This window comes from Falco peregrinus, chromosome 7, assembly GCF_023634155.1.
Source record: "Falco peregrinus isolate bFalPer1 chromosome 7, bFalPer1.pri, whole genome shotgun sequence".
In the NCBI taxonomy this organism is placed as follows: domain Eukaryota; kingdom Metazoa; phylum Chordata; class Aves; order Falconiformes; family Falconidae; genus Falco; species Falco peregrinus.
The window spans coordinates 22,211,890-22,234,188 of NC_073727.1; the positions used below are offsets into that span (position 1 = coordinate 22,211,890).

Genomic DNA, 22,299 nt, shown 5'->3' on the forward strand with positions numbered 1-22,299 from the left:
CTCTTGAAACTGGGATGATTGGATTGTAGGAGCACATGCATCATACAGTAAAATACATTTTATGTGTGTCCTATTTCATTGTACTTCTTAAATTTGAAATTTGTTTTGTTAGGCTCAGTTATCTTTTCCAGATGATATGGAACAAAATTCTTGGATTCAGGTATGCAGCATTTAAGTTTATCAGATTGCTGCCTACAAAGCAGTTTTATGGAGGAGTTATTCTTATCAGAAATTTATAAGGTGGATATGTACATGTTAATAATAGTACTGGTTTTAAAAACAAAATTATTTTTAAGTAACGTAAACAGATTTTTTATTACTTCCTTAACATCTCTATCAATAACTTCTCAGGGTTTTTTTTAGTGCATGATGATGCAAGCTTGTCAAAAAATAAGCCTATCACTTCTAAATCACAGCTGGTGGAACTGCCACAACAGATCTTTTAATGTTGATTTCACCCCAACAGCAGGATTCCTCTGTCATTGGACATTATTGTAAAGATGTAAATCTATGTTATACCTTTCCATCTGCCTAGCATTGATATTTATCACAGATAGCAGAGAAGTAAGTTGTTAGGTGGCCCCAGATCAGAACGCTACAGTCCCTTTTAAAGTTTGGAAAGCGAGAACACATCTTTGTGGTTATTAGGTTTTGGGCCTGAGGTCTAGGAGTTGGTTCTTTTATTCCTCATAAAGTTTCTCTTTAAATTAGGTACTGTGAAACTACATGCAATGTTTTTTCCTCATTGCATTGCTAATCTCTGTGATCCCTTTGTGTCATTTCTGCAAAATAATGAGGCTGTTAAATACAACTAGACCTAACACTGAGCTCTTTAGTGGCTTATTCTGACTCCTCTCTCATTAGTCATATGGTCCTTTTGGTTTAAGTTCTTTCATTATGGTTTAAAGCCATTAAAGCCTTGGTTTAAAGCAATTATTCAAATTAATTTTATGTCACATTGATGTTTAGCTTGACATGTACTCTGCTTTCTATCAACTCTCTCAGAACCTAATCCGGTCCTTCCTTTGCTTCCAGACCACAGAATGGCTAGTTTATTCTCCCTTAGATCCTGATTTAGTAGGATTTATCCAAGACATATAACATATATCTTGTGGTATCCTACAACATACCATTCTTTAGCTTTCAAGTGACTTAATCTAATTCCAGCCCTTGGGAATAGATGATAATATCTAAGATTCATATATATGCAAGCAACAACAACAACAACAAAAAAGGCTGCCTTAATTTAAGATGAAAAATTTATTTTTATTCTCTCTTTTCTCAATGGAGAGGATGGGGGCCCCATAAGAATATGTTCAGACCCAATTACATATTTTCCCACAGGAAAAAATTGAGAAGAATCTTCCAGAAGGTCAGGTAGAAGTGGAAGGTGGAAGTCTTTCCTCTCCCCACTTCTCTTGTTATTTCCTGAGCCCATGTGAAGTCTCTGTGAAGTGGGAGGTGTATGGACAATAAAAGCATCCCTAATTTCCTCATCCTGTTCCAGTTCTGGTGTCTAGTGGAAGTATCTTCTCCTTGCATTGAAAGTTATCCTAAAAATAATTTTATGTATGCAGAAAAGCAGTTTCCTACAGAAAAAAAAGTTTCAGTGGAAAAAACTCATCAGTTTAGTAGGCATTGTTATCAGATTCCTCCAGATGAATTTATCCGAAATCTCTCATCTTTCTATCCTTAACCATGTAATTCATTGCACCTAGCTTCAGAAGACAGAAGCTAATCATCCAGCCTGACCAAGTCTTTTAGTTCTGTAGTTAGTGTAGGATTGGGGTAGTTGGCAGAATTGTTTTCTGGACATAACCTCTTTTTCCTTTTCTGTTGAATATAAAGTGATTCTCTCTATATAGGTGTGTAACTTTAAAAGTTCTAAAGGAATGAGCATTATATTCTTCTTAAATGTATTATTATTTCATTTTCAGTGTTACCTTCATTCTAGCATTGTGTACATAGTTCTTGAAGTTTAGAAAGTTTGTAAACACTATTTTACCTCTTTGAAGTATATACCAGTTGGATACTTCACCCATGTACTTTAAGAATTCAGATATTCCATGTCCTCTTTCTTTTGCTCTCTTCTATTTGACCAGAATTCTATCTTTAGTTTTACTGGTTACCAACTTAGTCTACTAGAATTGTTAAAACAACACTATGCCATATTAATCTCTGTTTGTGAATGTACTGTCCAAAAGCTTACCAGAACTTTGGTTTTCTTACAATAAAAAGTCCTGAAGGAAGTAACCCTGAATGTATTACAGAGTATTCTTATTTAAGATAAACTGTAGTGTTAATTACAGAGTATTAGCATTATATTCAATTTTTATGGTACTCCTCCCAAATCTAGCTATCTAAAATTACTGAAATGAAATTATGTATCCATCATTTCTCCTCCTAAGATGCCATCTGTTCCACAGATAACTTAGGTAACTAATTGCTACTTTAGTCAAAGTACAACATTTAAATCCTCAATTGCCACCTGTCCCTGGAGTCAGCAATTTCCTTAGAAATTTCTTTCTAAGAAAGAAAACTTTCTTAAGAAAGTTCGCTTCTGATGTTACGCAGAAATGACTAAGTCTGGCTATTCTGAACAGCTAAGTGCCTACTTTAACTCCCTTTGGGGGCCTAACATTCTTCCAGGGACTGGTCTGGAAATAGGATGACTGTATCTTCCCATACTCCTACAGTGACAGCAGTGCTGTTATAACTTGGTTTTAGCTGGTGACTCAGTTTGTAGAAAATACATTAAAAGGAATGTCTGATTTTTTTTAATGGTAAGATAATCAGAAGGGAGAATTGTTTCAGTCCGTACAATTTAAGATATCCAATTTTAGTGGATTGTTATGAATGGAAGAACATTAGATTAGATTATTAGATTAACATTCTAAAATAAAAGGAGGGGAAGAAGGCACTTTACACACCTGAAATTTCGGGGTTTGCTCCACTAGAATGTACATGTGTTTCATCCCAAACAACCCTTTGTTACTCAGTTTAGTCAAGCAGAGTATAAGTTTTCTGTCTATTTGTCAACGGGATACATTCAGGATGGAAAAACATTCTATACCACTTGTTTCTGCATCCTATTCATACTGTGTTAAACATATTTTTTTTTCCAATTAGTCTATTGCAGCCCAGAAAGCCAACCGAATCCAGGGCTGCATCAAAAGAAGCATGGCCAGCAGGTCAAGGGAGGTGATTCCTCCCTTCTACTCCACTCTCATGAGACCCCACCTGGAGTAGTGTGTTCAGCTCTGGGGCCCACAATGTAAGGACATGAACCTGTTGGAGCAAGTCCAGAGGAGGGCCACAAAGATGATCAGAGGGCTGGAGCACTTTTGTGAAGACAGGATGAGAGAGCTGGAGTTGTTTAGCCTTAGCCCAAAGAAGGCTCCAAGGAGACCTTCTAGCAGCCTTCCAGTACCTAAAGGAGGTCTAAAGGAAGGCTGGAGAGGGACTTTGCACCAGGGCATGTAGTGATAAGACAAGGGGTAATGACTTTGAATTGAAATAGGGTTGATTTAGATTTAGTACTAGGAAGAAGTCTTTACTGCAAGGGTGGTTAGACACTGGAAGAGGTTGTCCAGAGAACGTGTGGACGCCCCATCCCTGGAGGTGTTCCAGCCCAGGCTGGATGTGGTTTTGAGCAACTTGGTCTAGTGGAAAGTGTCCTTGCCCATGGCAGGGGGGTTGGAAATAGATGATCTTTAAGGTCCCTTCCAACCCAAACCATTCTATGATTTATGATTTTAATTTAGTCTATTTGTTTCGGTTTAGTAACTTGAGTAGATATACCCCCTGTACTTCTTAGTATGATGTCAAAGGTACAGAGGCAGAAAACTGAAGCCATTCTACACAGAATTAATGTTTTTTGTTATAAAAAGAAAGAAAGAAAGAAAAAGACAAAATTGTCACTTCAGAGCAAGCTATGGATTTCAGACAAACTAGGGTAGCTTTAATTTGTACTCTGCCTATTTGAATAAGGTATTTAACATAGTAATTACTTGAGTATTCATGTTCAATAATTGCAATAGCACATCTGCAGAGTCTAATTCCCCTGCCTTAGTATTTGTAAAATATACTGTATGTTTTCTGTTCATAATTTTTAATCTTCTATTTAGTAAAAGTAAACATGAAAACCAAAAAACAAAGGTTTAACAAAAGGTGATTAAAAATGTATATGTTAAAATACAAACCGGTAATTTTGCTTATTGCTATGACTTATTAAATTCTGCATATTACTATGATGATGCTGAAGTGCTCGTATCACCATGTAGTAGAAGTACCCAGTTAGTTAAAACAAACAAACAAAAAAATTAAGAAGCCTCCCAGCTGGAGCTGATTATTGCCTCCTTCAAGTGTATCTCTAAAAGGAAGTGAGGGAAAATGCACTGCTGGTAGAAATGAATCTGACCTGTGCTGGAAAGATTATCTCTGGACTTTTGCTTTCTCAGGAAATATTTTTCCTGATCAATCCGATCAATTCATAACCTGTTCTGAGGTCTTAACATGCAGTTTTACAGTGTAGCTAAAATATTTTTACTTAACTCTTCTAATGAATTAATCCTAGTCAAGCAGCTGTCACTTCCATGGTAAATGGCTTGTGAGCAGATTTTAATGCTAGTAACAAAACAGTGCTTCTTTAGGTTTGTTTGGAACTTTCGTCTCTTTCTACAACATAGCACATATATAGCGCATAACACTTCTGTTCTTGGTTGCATCTTTCTTGGGTTATCATTTATACTTCAGAGATGGAGAAATCCTTTTACACCCCAAAGCTTGTGCTTACACTTCACATATGTGATATTAAAAAATATCAACAGTCCTTATGACTATATCTGACTTGCTATCTCTCTGTTCGTGTTCCATTTGCTCAGACATGCAGAATGCTAAAGGATGGTGTTAATCAGTAGTGTGTTTTCTGAGCACTAGATTGTTAGTTGACTCTTCCTTATGGCTGCAGGATTTCTCACTGCCATTCATTAGCTTTCTTGTGAATATGATCCCAGAAAGATTAGCTGAATAATCCCTATCAGTGACATTTAATGACAAAATGGAATTGCCAATAAAAGTTGTAGCAGTAGTTTAGTAGGAAACCAGATAAACAAATCATTAAAATTACAGGCTGTACTACTTCCTGTTCAGTGTTACAAAGTAAATTATTATCAAGCAACTGCCTGTTCTCTCATGAATCTTAAATTTCTGTTTTTAAAGCTGTTTCCTATAACATAGTACGGTCTGTCCATAAAGAATATTTTGAAGATGAAGATCATTCACAAAAGAAGACAAACTGTCAGATAAGAGAATAATAAATACACATTTAAAAGACCATAAATGAAGATAGATGATATAATTAGAAGCTAATTATGAGGGGAATGCTTTAAGGAAAAAGAGCTTATCTTTTCCCAGATCTTACTGTAGAGAAATGTGTAATGTTTATTGCAGTCTCTTTCTGTCTCTGCCTGAGCTTATCATCATGACATATGGGAGATTATCACTAGTCACATGCTTTTTCAGATACACTGTTAGATGCCTGTGCATTCTGTGGGATGTCTCCAAAGTCTGTATCCCAGCAAGCACAGTAGCCTTATTCAGATTACTTTATTTGTGCAGAATAAACTAATCAAATGTGGGAGCCTTTTGCCTCTCTGTGAAAAGCACACACATTAGCAAGTATTTCTAATGGCCACAGGTAAACTCCAGAGTAGAACAGATTCTTAACCTCAATATGACTGGCAATACAGCTGAGTTACAGGGATGAACAAGACCTGTTAGAAATTAATGTACTGTTTTGTACATTTGTACATTTGTACAAATACATAGACTTCAGTGGTTTAGATATTTTTTTTAAAAAAGATGTAAAATATCCCAAACAAAGTACATTTATTTCCCTCAATGTATTTTCTACCTGCAGTTCTTTAAGCCTCTGAAACCTTGGAACTTACCTGGTACCCTGTGATTTTGAGAAAATTGTGATTTTCAGTAACTATGGTGTGTCACCATAAAGATCAAGTGAACTACTATGTAAGGGAAAAAAATGTGCAAAAGATAGGTATGTTGAAGTATTTTGTTTCTGAAATGTTGCATAAAAATCAACTACTTCCAATGACCGTGTGAGGCACTGGTTTTAATGTTTATGTATGGGCTTTTCTTTGGTTGTCTTTATGCCACAGAGGAGTTCTGTAGGCCCATAACAAAGTTCAACAAAGGAACAACAGTGGCTTTCTGTCCCTGGGGCTGATCCTATGCCAAACACAGTCTAAATTATGACAGCTGGTTTGTTATGGCTCCCAACAGTGCTTTGTTTGCAAGAAATTGCCTGAGCACTCCAGTGCTCCAGCCATGCCGAGTGACCATATGGAACTTAAGAATTTGGCTTGTGGTTGCTATTGCCATCATGGTATGCCAATCGTGAATTTATTCTCCAACACTGTAGATCCACATTAATGAATTCATGGGTTTTGGACACATTGTAAGTTTCTTTCTGTTTATGATGATCTTCTCATTACTTAGGAGAACATGTGCCCAAGTTAGGTTAGGCTTATTTCTAGCTAAACAAAATCTAAGGGTGTCATATTGGCTCTTTAAAATTGGTTTCTAAAACATAGAAGCCTTGCAACTTTGTCCTAGAAAAGCATCAATATGTCTGTCTGCTGAGCTGAAATAATATAAACCTAGTGATATGCTCTGTGCTTTTGTAGTTGTGACATTTCTCCCATATGGTTACCTCTAATTTAAGTAAATCACAGCAAGTGGCTAAAACAAGAATATAAGCATGGCCACCACTTAAATCATCTAAATCAGCTAAAGCTCATATCCTGTTTATGGTAATGGTCACTCTAGGGTGAAATACAAGAACATGGCATGCACATAGTGATGCTTGTCTGCACTGGCAGCGATTTGTAGCTCATATCCTTCTTGAGAAAAAAAGTAGCATGATTATATTTAGTAACTACATTGACAAAATAAGAGAAATCAGAAAGCAAAGACAGGAAGAAACTATAAAGGGAGTGATTAATAAGACAGCAGACCAAATTAAGTCTTCATATTCAGTTAGATTACGGAAGTATTTTATGTTATATTCAGAAATATTTTTGCTGGTTGGAAGATTGCTGGTTTATAGCAACATATTTGTCCTCCAAACTGCAAATCACCTGAGTCCACTTTTTGTTTTGTAGTAGAAATGCTCACCAGTGTACTCACTTTTTGCTGATATTTCAGAGATAGTAGAAACACATCTATGAAAGGCTTGATAGGCTTTCAGGTCTCCATTTTCAGAAGCAAGAAAGCAGAGAAATTTGATAGTGAAGTAAAAGCTGTGAGACTAACTGTCAATGAAAGTATAGGCTGGAAGAAGTATGAAGGGTCAGACAGATTGTGCCTCCAGTGAGGACTTGGCAAAGAGAATCAGGTCATTCCTGACATGGAAGGGAGCTGGGCAGTTTGGCAGCTAAGGTCAAGCTTTGTACATAGCTCGCCTGCTGCCTTTATTTTGGAAATGGTGCACAGAATCTTTCCCAGTCATTTTTCTGTGGCAGCTTCAGGAATGCAGTCTCGTCTCATCCCTGCTGTCAGCTTGCTCCAACTGTTCACACACCAGTCGAATAGACACTATCAAGTTTATTTCATGATGTTAGAGGTTAGACCTGCCTTTCTCCCCATATCTTGCTTGCAGAGTTTTGGTTCTAACAGAAGGGTTTTGCCCATCTGGACTGTTAAATGATGTGTTGAGTTAAAAAACATGTTGAGTAAAAGAGCAATGTACATTGCAGCAAATGTACCTGTAATGTGTGAAGATTAAAGTGAAAAGCACCACCTTATACTGTATATTTGACTGCATCTTTACCTTTTAGCCTGCAGTCACAGCCTGCTGATAATTAGACTTTGAATATGTGAGATATTGATTATATAATTTATTAATAATAAATAAATTAGTAAACTGATAATTCAATAGGCTATTTATTATGTATGTTATTAAGTATTTTGTTACTAAGTTATTTGTGGATTTCACTGTGAAAAAATGTACAGAGACAGATTTTTTTAAAAGTCCTGTAACTTTTATCTGTAGGCAACTTGTGGTTTTTAGACTTACCTTATGGTAAGAGGATATAAAAGGGTTAGGCTCCCTTGGCTTCAGTGCACATTTCCTGCCTTCTGAGACGGAGAGGAGAACAGTGAGTGAATGCCTGTCCTACTGTAGGTAGCAGTCATTATTACCTGCTTCAGAGTGTAGCTCTTTACTAACAGGATGTGAAAAGGGTTGCTCAGGACAAGATTGTTTTATTCTGAAAGAGAAAGGCTGTCAGTTAACATATATATAATTGATCCTCTATCAGCAGTCATTTTGTTTTTGCTACCAGGGTAGGCTCTGCTAATGATGAGAAAATAGTATTATTCATTACAGTAGCTTACCTTGGTTTTAATTCTGTTAGACTTACCACACTTTCAAAGTCTGAGTGCAAGACTGGAGTCCAAAACTCCTGAGTTCAACCTCTGTTTATTGAGTGATTTTATTACAAATTCAGGCCACTTAATACCTCTTTTCACTTCAGTTCTGTATTAAAAGAAATGAGATGATATTTACATACTTCAGTGGATGATGTTAGGGATTATTTTTATTTGTTTAATGCTTTGAAAATGGAAGGTTTAGTTTTGCATTATTTTCTTTCTCTGAGGACTCTTTTCAGCAAAGACTATGAGAAGCATTTTTTGCATCATCTTTTTTGACCTCCCTTTCCTACATTTTTCCTTCTAAACAAAGGGTCATTATCTTTCTTCCTGAATTATCTCTAAAGTCCCCCCTGTCAGGAAGCAATGTCTTATGCCAAAGAGATATAAGCTGGATTCCTGCTCTTTTTCTTACATGTGTTGGGGGGGGGGGGAAAGGCTGAAGGTTGCAAGGAAGCTTTCATTGGAGAATTCTACAGTTCTCACAATCACTATAAATAAAAATATGCATCTGATCTTGAGGTTGAAAGGCTGTACTGTGTGCTTTGTCATACCTAGAAAGTCATCTAATAATTTATAGAAATCTCAGGAACAAAATATGTCATTTATTCCCCCTGACTACTCTCTGTGAACTGGGGAGGGTTTACAGTTTATCCTCCATACTGTGATGGGTCATTTATTTTTCTGGTTTACAATCAGGTGGATTAAATAAAAAAAAAAAAAAAAAAAAAAAAAAGAAGAAATAATAACAGTTTTAAAAGCAAGCACCATAGCCATGCCATTGTGTTTCACACTTAATACCTTTATTTTCTGCATCACTTTAATAGAAAACACCTAAGACCAAATTACAGGAAAGGCAGGGGGGAAGAAGATGTTAATGTACTTATGGAAATATGGTATTTCAGACTACTGTAAAATTAAATTAGGCAGTGAAAATGGAATCTTCCCACAGTAGAAACGCATTTTAAAAAATCCTAGAAATTATTTCATAAAGAGATTGCAGTGCTGGTATCATAGCTTGTCTTCTCACCTATGTCTCCACAAAATTTCCCGATTCCTCAGTACAGTGTAAGGTCTTCCACATTAAAATCTATTACCTCGTAACAATAGGCTAATTTTGAGGATTACTATGGAAATTAAAATTAGTACAGGATTATGTGGCAGAGAAAAAGAATAGATCATATGGTAGACTGTCATCAGAAATTAATTCTAGCAGAGATTAAAAATTTGTTTTAAGATGGATCATGAGAACTGAGGTCTTAGAATTTACTTGACTCCCAAGTTAATGATGTATGTTATGTCCCTCTGGTCAAGATGTTTCCCCATAAACCAAACCCAACATAAAAACATTTGATGCTCTTCAGGAACTTCAGGAGCTTATTAAATTGAAGCAGTAAGTTTAGCATGAATAAGAGTGTGAAAACCCCATCAGATCATTCTCATAAAAGATTTCTATAAAATAATACAGGTGTTTGGAATAAAGGCAGTCTTCAACAAGAATCTTCAAATTGTTATATTTTGGAACCTTTTTTTTTTTTTTTTTAAATCCCATTTATGTAGAGAAGTGCAGATTGAAGAGTGTAAAAGACCTGTTAGACTGTCATCCATCAACTGTCAGGTAAGTATCCTCATCATATCATTTAATTCTGATTGGCAGCTGTTAGGTGCTCACCCCCATCTCATTTATTCCCTTAGAAAATTGCTCACTTTCAGCTTATTATCTCTCTAAACTCTGTATCTCACACTAAAGCAGTCTGGCAGTGTCTGACAGAAGGAAGCTAGAAAATGGGTAGACTGCAGAGATGTCTTTGATCTGAAGCTTTCTTGCTTTCTTGCTGCTCCTGCCACTAGAGCTGCTATTCACAGTATGGGATGAGGTCTTGATCACAAAGCCTTCTGTCAACAGTGTTTGACCTATCATTAGCTAATTGATATCTGATTAGATAAAGTTTCTCTCTCCCTAAATTAATTTTAAATAGCCTTCTTGGTTTTTATATGCAAACTTTGTTTTCCCATTGTTGTGGGGTTCATTTACTTTGATTACATAAGTTATCTGTTGTTGGCCCTGTATTGCAGACAAATTACAATTGTTTTTGCAGGCTTTTTGACAGCTGCCTGCATTAAGCATGGCATATTTCTACTTCTCCCTCCCTGTGCCTGCCACCCCCACCACCCCCACCACCCCCAGTCATCCTTTAATAAACACACTGAATCTGGAGTAATAGGAGGATTGTTGTCTGATAGCTACAGAGAGAACTAAGCAGGAAAATCCACAGAATGTTCTGCACAGTGGTCCTGATTTCGTCACACAAGAGCCGATGCAACAGTCAGGACTGTGAGTTTCATAGCAGTCTTTAAAAGAGGAGCTAGTATCAAAATGGAACAGAGTTTAAGATTGTTTACTTTGTTTTTAACACTGTTTATTTCGGAATGAAAACTGTAGGTGATGAACTCGTCAGAAGTTTGAAACTGTTACATGTTTTCTCTAAAAGACTAAAGGGTCTTATTCTGTAGGTTGTAAGTGTAGCATTTTTCACAGATTACACAACGGTAGAAATAATATCACGTAAAAGATTCATCAATTTGTTTTCCAAGATTCAAGCCATGCAGTGACAAGAACACTTGAAGAAATTTCTAAAATTCATTTGTATTCACTGCATTAAGTTCATCGTAAAAAGAACGAAAGCTGAAAGCTAGTTAAATTGGTCTATTTCATCTTTATTTCCTTTTTAAATCTTAGAGACTGACTAAGAGGGGAGAAAAGGGGGGCAGGGAGAGAGAATAATAATAATAATAAAAAAACCCCAAACACGAGAGAGAATAATAATAATAAAAAAAACCCAAACACAGATATTTATGCACTCAATTTATTTCCTTTATTGTTTTCTGATGGTTTTAATTAATCTTCCCCTGCTGGGAATCAGATTTTCCTTGGTATGTTACTTTTTGCTAGCAGGTGAAACATAGTAACAAAACCATCATTGTATTAAGCTCTCTGGGCTCACAGAATGTACACACAAATATGATAGAAATATGATGCTGTTAATTGTAAAAATTAAGCACTTTGAAAAGGTTCAGATATGAATTAGGCTACTTCTGTTCTTCCTGATGAATATCAGAGCAAGACTTCTAATACTGTTTAGTTGTAGGCTTTCCATACCAGCTTACAAACGGTTGTCTGTCCCTTTAAACATTAAGAGAACTAGTTATTATAACAATAAATTATATATGTTTGGATATGTTTGTTTTCTATGTTAGATTCTTTATCCTAGAATGGAAATGATCTAGCCTAAACTGTGATTTCTTGTTTGTTCTTCCTACTACATGTGAACGCTCACTTACCTTCTGACTGGATTTAGCATAACACAACAGCTTTCTTCACACAGACCCTGCTACTTTAATTTCAGTAGGCAGCCACATCACCCACCAGTCATTCCCTGTTTGTAAACAGCAAGTCCAGTGGGGCATCTCCCTTGGTTTGCTCACTGACCAAATGTGTCAGGAAGTACATGGGATAAATACAATCTGTGTTTTATAGGAAGTGTCTGACATTCTCTTATAAATATATTAGGAGAGCTCTGCACATTAGTGCAACATCTACCAATGAAAATACCTAAATACCCAAGTGCTTGTGTGTATATAAGATAGCCGGGCAGCAAAACACTTGGGCTCCTGCACTTTCTGCAGACTACTACCTCCATGCTCAAACCACCTTGAGGTGACAAAAGTATTGCCTACTATGTTTTAAAATTTTTGAGCATAAAAATGAGACGTGTAAGAAGTTATTGTGGCAGTATATTGTTGAGAGTTGCTTATTTGCTTTTGCCTTTTCTTTTGTGCATTTACTTTACTCTTACAACAACAAGAAGTTCCACTTCTCTGCCTTAGCTTTGAACAGGTATACCCTGAACATTTGAAATGCATCTTAACAATAATAAAAACCCAAAAAAACTGTTACCCAAAACAAACAGAAGAGGTTTAAAACATATGTAATAAAGCTTTATGTAATAAACCCTTCTTAAAGATTAATCTTTAACAAAAATATGGAATAATCCTAGGTGATGTTGCCATTAAACAGATAAGTTTTAGCTTTTTGAGGTGTGAAGTGTCGCTTGGCTTACTTGAGTAATTTTATGATATACTTAAATATACAATCTTAATTTTTATTTGTGAACATGAAATAAAGACAAGCTTCCAGGAGAATTTTCAAAGTAATACTGTACCATTTCTTCTGATTCAGCTTTCATTTCTCCATAGATCCTTGCCTGTATTATTATTTAACACTTTTACTGACCTTCACCATTGCAGTATCTCATACCCTAGCAGCCAGCCAGATTCCAGCAGTCTGTGAAATACTTTGATGCTACAGACAGTCTTGTGCAACGTCTCTTTAAAAGGTCAAATTTGGTTTTACAGAGCAAAGTTTATCCTACTGTTTAGAAAATATATCCTGGGATACTATAACACATCTTTGGCCTGAAATGGCTAAACTGCCTTTGAAGCTGATTTTTTCTCAGAAGACAGAAAAGAGTATCAATCTCATTTTTTGGGTACTAGATCTAGGCAAAAATACAGGTTTCATTTGCTTTTCTTCCACGACCTGCATTTCCCTAGCAATTTATTAATCATAGAGCTTGTATGAGCTGATTTGTGTCATTGTTTGTAACTGCAGCTGGCAACATCATTTGGTGTAAAATCAGAAGGCTCCAGTAGGAGATTCAGATTTGAGGACTGATTTCTTCTCCTTTTTCTTTCCTTCTATTCTTTCCCCTAAATTCTACTAAACACAGCAGAAAAATGTAGAGAACTGTCACTCTTGAAAATTCAAATCTTTAAATGATCAATACCAGAATATTTGAAGTTGCATACATCAAGTTTTAGTTTCAGAAACATGCATGCACGTTATGTTCATGTTGATAACACACATAGGCAAGACCCTCCTTAATAATTTAAGTCTTTTGATTCAGCTCTGCAGCTTATTTTGGGAAGTTTGCCAAATCTGATTTGGCTCAAAGTTGCTTGTATATACATGACAATTTAACTGGTTGCTTTTCTTCTTTCTTTTTACTACCTTTGGGAAAAATCCTGTTGCTGTAACTTCAAAAGTACTGGGGTTGAAGTAGGTATTAGCCCATAACCAGCAAGCTTTATTTTAAGCAAATCATAAGGGAAAGGCTAATGCAGTCCTTGGAAAGGCATATTTTTAAATAAAGTATCAATAATAATATTATTCATAATTTAGGGAAATATTTCTTTGATGAATTCATAGCCCACATGAATTGACATGCTGTACCAACTATGCTATTCTCTCGATCTCTTGCATGTGTGTGTGTGTGTGTGTGCATGTGTGTGTATATATAGGATGTGCACACATTTACACATCCAATTTACTTATAAAGTTATATAATTTTGTTTCAAGTACTCCTCTTTTAGACAGTTTTATTCTTTTTTTGCCCATGTCTTTCAGGCCATTGCAAATACAATTCTACTTCCAAACTGAAATGTCCTGGTAAACTAGAGGCCTTTGAGCATATAGGACCGCTGCACAGTCACATTTTTATTACTTTTCATCCAATTTTGAAATCCATTGCATTAAATCCTTGTGCCAAGAACTGGTGTCACCATACGTGATGGGTACTGCCTTGTTTTGGCTACAACTAAGAATGGATAGAGTAGTAATATTGACAGTACATAAATAATTGGAAAACATATGCAGGCTGACAGTTTGTTATATCTGTGACTGTATAGAAATTAAAATGTATTCTTAAAAGATAACATTTTAGAAGTCCTAGTAAGATATACACGATTGTGTAAACCTAGTTCATCTCCTAACTGTCAGAGACTGAGACACAGAAACAGTTCTCTTGGTACTCTCTAAAGTCTCTGCCTCTTTCGAATTATTCTAGTCTCTTTTGTGGTATCTTGTAGAACAAACTGTGTGTGTTCATCCATATATGGGGATCCTACTGATGTATATAATCCAAATTAACAGGCAAGTACCACATTTTATTATCTATAGCATGGAACATAACCTCAAATAGGAGTTTCATAGAATCATAGAACGGTTTGGGTGGGAAGGGATCTTCTAAGAATATCTAGTCCACCCCCCTGCCATGGGCAGCGACCTCTTCTACTAGACCAGGTTGCTCAAAGCCCCATCCAACCTGACCTTGAACACTTCCCATGACGGGACATCCACAACTTCTCTGAGAAACCTAGTTCAGTCTCACCACCTCATTGTAAAAAACGTCTTACATCTATCAAATGTAAACCCACCCTTTTTCATTTTTAAAGTGTTGTCCCTTGTCATGTTACTACAGGCTACGATAAAAAACCTCTCTCTCTTTTTCTTATAAGCCCTTTTATGTACCGAAAAGCTGCACTAAGTTCTCCCTGGAGCCTTCTCTTCTTCAGGCCAATACTCCAGCTCTTGGAGTTTCTTCTGCTCCTGGTAGATGCCAGCTGGAGCTCCAGTATCCTTCACCAGATTTGCCTGTGTTTGAGTTAGCAGAAGATTATAAGCAGTTTCAAAATCCAATCGTCCAATCACAGGTTTTTACATTGTCGTGAATAGGGCCTGGCTACTGACAGAATGTGCCAATAGAGTTTGTTTTGTTTATTCAGAATTCTATAAGGCTCTAGTAATGTATGTCCATACTGCACCTCACTAGCTAGTACAGATGTTAATCCACATGCTGCAAAGCATGAGTTTCATGCATATGATACAGTTATTTATTTGTACTCAGCCTGTAGAAGGTAGGGTCTGATGTATTTGTCTGACATGTTTACGACTAAAGAATCAGCCATTCATCTTTGAAAGTTTCTGTTGTCTTATCTCATTTAGGCTGGGACCCCTCAGACAGGGTACAAACCTGTTTGAGAACTGTACCTACAGTTCCTGTATGAATATTATATACAAAAGTTGTGCTTTAATATTAGGGTTCTTGAACAAGTAAAACCATAGGAAAGAATTAAAGCTTTAAATGAGTCAGATCTATTTGTAAATATAGCTGTTTCTAAAGCACAGTCATATATGAAATACTTACTTGAATACTTCAGAATGACCTGTTATCCCCTTAAAATAAATTAATAGACATATCACTTTTCTGTAACTAATTATTGTAATTTTAAAATGTTAAAAAGCAACATTATTTTTTAAAGAAAGCACTCTACCAGTGTTACTTAGATACTGGCTATTTGAGAGTTCTTTGTTCTTTGAATGTGTTTGATAACAATTGTTATATTAAATATTAAAATGTTCTTTGTATTAAAGACTACAGTATTATTCAATCATCTTTGGTCTAAATCTATGGGGTACTACTTATGACTGACTGTTAAAGAAAATCTGAAATTTTGCAGAAATATTTCTTCTCAATTTACTGATATCAGGACAAAGTTTAAACAATAAATATTAGCAAATGCTATGGTAATAAGTAACAGAAGTATTTGTAAAAAAATAGTTTTTAATGTGAAATCATACACTTATCTTTTACCCTGGTGCATGTAATGAAAGTGAAAACATTTGTTTTTCTAAAAACACTAATATTCAGTAATTTTTCCAAATACAATTCTTCAACTAATATTTTTCATTAAGCGTAATTTTTCATGTTCTTCCATTCTACTGTCCTCTCATTTATTTATTTTGCATTGATTGTTTTCTGTCTCAGAGTTGGAAACCTGTTTGTATCCATATTTATATATTCCATCCTCAGAGCCAGTTACCTTGGAAACTGTATAAAGTGCATCTTCTTGACTATTTGTTCTATCAAATCACTGAACTGCCTTCTTTACTTTTTCATCTATTGCTCCACAAAGCTTGGTACTAGCAAACAAACAGGCCCAGCTTATTTCTTACTGTAACTCCCTTTCTTAACTACTCAAGGTGACACTGTACAGTACATGTCTGCTCATTTTCAGGTAATCATTAAATGCCTACCATATATACTTTTTTGTTAAGAACAAATAAGTAGTATCTAGATACTCTTTTCTGCTTACAGCTACTGTTGCAAGCAGCAAATCTACGCACAGCAGTAACATGTTTAGTAAGAGATTCTCTTCACAGCAGCAATAGCTACTGCTTCCTTTCCCCACACACTACCCCTTACTATGATGTGGAAACCACCAGAGTATGGTGAAAAAATATTTACTTAATAACAATAATTGAGAATGACAGTCTTAGAATAGTATAAATAAAGTCATTAGACATTTCTCAAGAATCAGAATTCCAGTAATATAGGTACAAGGTTGTATGTTCTTATCCTCATCTGGTCTTAAATGAAATAGCTCTGTATTGAAATTCTTAATATGTCAAGATTAGTGTTTTAGTTCTGTCTTGATGTCTCTCTGCTTTTCTATAATATTCAACTTGCCTCGAAAATCCTGAGAAAAATAATGGTGCTGGTATTTTACACTGAGTGTAGCAGGCAACAGGAAAGATGCTTGTGAACAGTCGGGTAAACAAAGAGAACTTTTTGTTAGAGTAAGGCTCAAATTGAATGTGCAAGTGAGAGCTTCATCTGTCTACTCTTACTTTTATAACCAAACTCTGAATATGTATGCATTACTTATAAGCATTGTCACAGTGCCTGTGTCACTTAAGCTTCATTAAGAGTGTAAAAAATGTCAAGGTTAAAGCCCTGTGAGCTGTTGCACATTTCAGAGTTTCAAAATCCCATGGAACTTAGTGTTCATGATGGCACAATGGAAGCCCATTTCAGCTTAGTGTAGCAATCCAAAAGTTCTGCATCTGACTGAAACCAGGTATTCATGTTCCTTTTATAATTAACGGAGAGAGGGAGGAACATTTAGAAGGGGCTAAAGACACAAAGGATAAAAATGTTAGTGCTATAGACAGGGAGAATTACGTGCCTTCATGGATGTGGTTCCTGTCTCTCTCCAATGACAATATAAGGAACCTCAATACTGGGCTTATTTATTGAGCACATGTATATAATTATACATGTTGCTTTTCTGAGTTAAGTAAAGGTGGCCTGCCCACCTAAATCAATATTGGCAATTTTGTCTTTTTCAGGATAAGATACATCAAGATTCTGAGTCCTATTTGATGTCCCTACTTACTAACCTTGATTCCCACCTAACAGAGAACAGGTACTTTATTTGTAAACCATACAGAGATGTTTTTATTGAACATACTGTATCTCAAGTCATTAGGACTTGTTTGTGTGGCAACTGATACATAATTTAATCATATCAGTCTGCACATTTTGTCATTTTAAATTTGAGGACAAGTACAAGCTGGACAGCACTGCCCTCTAAGGGTGTCAGGCTGAGCCCAGCAGTGGCCATGGTCACAGGCTTCAGTCAAAGAATATTAAATGAAGCCAGAAATTTATTTCACCTAGTTATATATTATCAAGTGGTCAGTGAAGCCACTCTTAGGGTGGGTAGTGTCTATAACTCAGACTGGGGCAGAAGGTCAACTCAGTTACCCCAAAGGGGATCCAGTGGGACCACAAGGAGGTCTGACCTCTGCAGCTAAGCACAGTTAGTACCTATGATCCTGCCTTAAGAGAGCCATAGTTACTCCCACCTGGCTTTTAAACATCTAACGTGAGATGAGATGAAGCTAGACCTTTAGTTAGAAACCTAGGAATGAAATGAGAAATGAGGCTTTGTCATTGCAGATCATTTTGCCAATGCCAATTTGTCAAAAGCCTTCATGGAAAGATTTTTTTTGACCAAACTTTTGTCAGAAGTAGTCATGTCCAAGAATGCTTGTCTAGAACAAGTTGTTGGTTTGGCTTTTTTTTTGTCAAAAATATCCCCCAGTATATATGTAAATATATATATATACACACACACAATGGAGACTGTTAATCAGTTTTGTTCCATCAGGTGTGAGCAGCGGGTCTCTCATAGATACTCTTCTTTAAGGGGAGAAAATCGGTCACGAGTGCTTGCTGCTCTCAATGCCTGGTGTATTTTTTTCTTGCTTTCAATTTCCACCACTTACCTCACCATATTAAATAAAATTTAAAAGAAGAGTTCTAATTCTTTTCCTTTATCTGAACAGCAAATTGTGCTACATCAGTATTTATTTTCTCAGAACAGATTGTGTCTTGATCTATTCAGATGACCTCCAGTTTTCTAGCCACAGGTTGTATATTTGAAGGGATAGTGAGTAGTTTACTTCTGAAAAGTTTTCAAAGTTTCAGCTCTCCCAGATGACCTCCTTCTTGCAGATCATTGTGGATGTTTAAGGAGATACTAATTGCTGAATACCTTCAAGAAGGAATAGACAGAAATGTTAACAGACACAAAGAAGGTGATTTGGCTAGTTGAATATAGCAGACACTGCGTAATTCTGAGAATCATTGAATATAAGTGACAATATTGTACAGATTCACTGTAGTTAGCATCCAGCAAATCTTAAGAATTGTATTGCAAGTCTGCAATATCTTCCACTGCAAGTTTTATGATGCTTTTCTGGATCCAAAAAGGTAATTTTTTCCTTATCTCTTCCAGAAAATATAGGAGGCTCAAAAGAAACTGCTACATAGAAAGCATTGTATCTGTCATTCCTTATTATTTAGTCTACTTAAAATCAGTTCTTAATCTAGGATTTGGAAGAAACACAATACAAAAATAAAACCACACAGGGATACATACATGTGTATATGTACACACATAAAAACACAGAGCAAGGGATGTACCTATATCTGTATATTAAGATATATGAAGAGATATACTGTTCCTAAGGACTAAGGATTGGATGATTTGAGTATCTGAAGTGGTAGGAATATTGCATGAAGGAAAGAATGCAGCCATAAAGAAAAATTTTAAAGATAATTTCCATGTTCAATGAGTTTGGTTATGTTTTTATGCTTTATTTAAAACTTGTTCTAGAGTTTATCTCTTCTTTAATGAGAAAAAACAGTGGTTCTGAATGTCAAGGACTCCTTTACATGAGTATCACTAGTGGCTTTAAAGTGGGGGCATTAGCAGGGAGTTATAAAAAAAGGGAAAATGAAGATTTTAATTTCATGACAATTGATTTTCTGAAAATTGGTGTTTTAAAGAAAGACTTTGACCAGGATCATTAGAAAGGATCTTAGGGGCTGTATGACAAGATCCTATTGATTGTCATTTTACTCTAATATTCTTTCCCTGAAGAAATATTTTAGACACCGAAATGATTTTCTCACCCTGGATTTCTGAGAGGTAAAATCTTAATTGTCATGGATTTGAGACTACTTGGGAGAAAATGCAAACGAAAAAAAAAAAATAGTCCATTCAGGTTAACTGGAATATTTCACAGCCACAGTTTCATAGCATGTTATTTTTTTTTTTACCTAAATGATTTAGCTTAAATGTATTTTAAAAAAAAATAATTCTTGAGTTCTATGTCACCTTCCAAATCAGTCAAAAAAGATAAGTAACAGTAAGACATATTTAGAAGGCTAATATGTTTTTCAGTTCAGGGTTTTTTTTGAATAGAAAAGTTGACCATATTGATTTTTTTCTAAGAACGTTTGATAATTTAAAAAAAAAAATTCAGGAAGCTATCCAAGCTGAAGGCTTCAATTTGATCATTTAGAAAATATTCTTCATTTGGGGTCATGAACACCAAGGATGCTTCAGAGAACCTATTGTAGCTGATTCTTTAAGAAAAAATGCCTTCTTCCAAATCTGGATGTACCTGGACAGATAGATACTGCTACTTCAACGTAGTCTTGTCTCTGATTGTCACTATAAAATAATTTCTTATATTGCTTAGAGGAAGGTATCAGTGAGTAAAGAATGTTCACAAACTCATTTTTCCATAAATGCAATTATCTTCTAGGAGTTCTAAGCCTTCTTTCAACTTATTTCAGTTTCTGATTGCCTTTCTTTATCTCTTGTTTCTGATGGTATCTTTTCAGCCACAGCACAAGAAAGACATGAGACTTTTAGAAGGGGTTCAGAGGAGGGCCACTGAAACCATCAGATGGCTGGAATACCTCTCCTCTGAAGAAAGACTGAGAATTGGGGTTATTTAGTCTGGAGAAGAGAAGGCTCTGGGGAGACATTAGTGCAGCATTTAAATACTTAAAGGGAGCTTACAAGAAAAACAGAGGCTTTTTACCAGGGCCTTTTTACATTGGACACAAGGAATCATTTTTTTAAAATGAGGTGGTGAGACAGTGAAATAGGTTTCACAGAGAAGTTGTGAATGCCCCATCATGGGAAGTGTTCAAGGTCAGGTTGGATGGGGCTTTGAGCAACCTGGTCTAGTAGAAGAGGTCGCTGCCCATGGCAGGGGGGTGGACTAGATATTCTTAGAAGATCCCTTCCCACCCAAACTGTTCTATGATTCTATGAATGAATGAGAGTTGTTTTATTAATCCACTATAATGTTTTAGTCAATTTGCACCAGAGTCAAGAATTGAACGCTGGTTATATGGACATGATTTGCTAATAAAAATGATTTTCTGTATTGCACAGGTCTTCTAATGAATTACTGAAACACTTAGCAGAAAAGAGAAATACAGTCAATGTCTTTCAATCAAGCACCCTAAGCATAATCTAGAAATGGTAGCAGACATTTTGCCTGTGCAAATATCATGTCAACAGGTCAATAATATTATAATATTTATGTTTGAGTCTTCATAAAAATGTATCTTTTATTTCTCACTGATGGTTATTTGCGACCATTGTTTGCGCTCCATTCCAAACTAGCCAGCTCAGGCTGGAGTTCTGTTAAAGATCTCTGACCTAGGTGTAATTTTTTGATATTGCACAGCTGGAAAATAATAGTGTCCTCCACATACAGCTTCTCACAGATATAAAATACTTGTAGACATTTCGTTTTAGAAACTTCCGTATCTATACCAATTTTATGTAATGGGTGCAATATATACCCAATTAATATTTGAAATACATAACATGTAGTCTTCCATTGTTTTAGATGTTAATTTTAAAGGTAGAACATTTCCTGCAAATGCTTGAAATTTTAATTTTCTATCAGAAATTGAAGATCCTGAGACTTCAAAAAAACAAGTATAATTAATTTATTTAGAGACAAGTATTAAAAGGACAATAACTTTAGTATCAATTTCTGAGTGATTATTAGAATCAGGGGAACTAAATAAAAATTAATTCTAGCTTGCAGGATACTTAAGCAACATTTTTAAAGAATAAGATGGTTTCAGTGAGCTGATGTATTTTATATCCATTGATGAGTATGATTTGCTAGCTTTCTAGTGTCTTTCTCAGCATTGTGTGTTTGTATTAATGAATGATAAAAACAAAGAAGCAGAATAACTTATAACCTGTAAATCAGCCTAGGGCAACTGTGTAGACAGTAAGAAATAGCTTAATCATTGTCTTCAAGGAGGTCAGAAGGTTAATCCCAAAGACAAGTAAATTTATGCATGAGCTTGTATTAGTCCCTTCTCCATCATTTGATACTTCAAGTAAATGGGTTGCCCTGCAGTTCAGAAGAAAAGATACTGCACTGCGGCTATGATATTTGGCATTGCTTAGATAAAGCCTGTTTAAAGAGGGAGAAAATAAGATTGCCATAAGCCTCTTGTCAGCTTCCAGCCCAAAATAAATTCATACATATAAAAAAAGACTCAAAGAAAATAATAATAATAAAAAAAAACCAAACACAACAAAGTGGAAAAATAAGCTGGTCAAAGCAAACACAACACATCTCTGCTTTAGGCAGTAATCATACTATATAGTGAGGGTCAAAACAGTTGAGGTGAACAAGGAGTATTTTGGTGCAGGAAAATGGAAAAAAACCCAACCAAGTAAGCTCATGCTTTAAAACAGATTGAAATTTTAAAGTGAGACATATAGGTCACAGTATCAGATTCAGGTTGCTAAGGCACAGTAGGC

At 35.7% G+C, this 22,299-nt stretch overlaps 1 protein-coding gene across 1 annotated transcript in view; it reads left to right on the forward strand.

Annotated features, from left to right (window-relative positions):
* Positions 1–22,299, forward strand: part of GRIK2 (glutamate ionotropic receptor kainate type subunit 2) — a 416,129-nt gene that overhangs the window by 339,756 nt on the left and 54,074 nt on the right. The window lies entirely within an intron of this gene.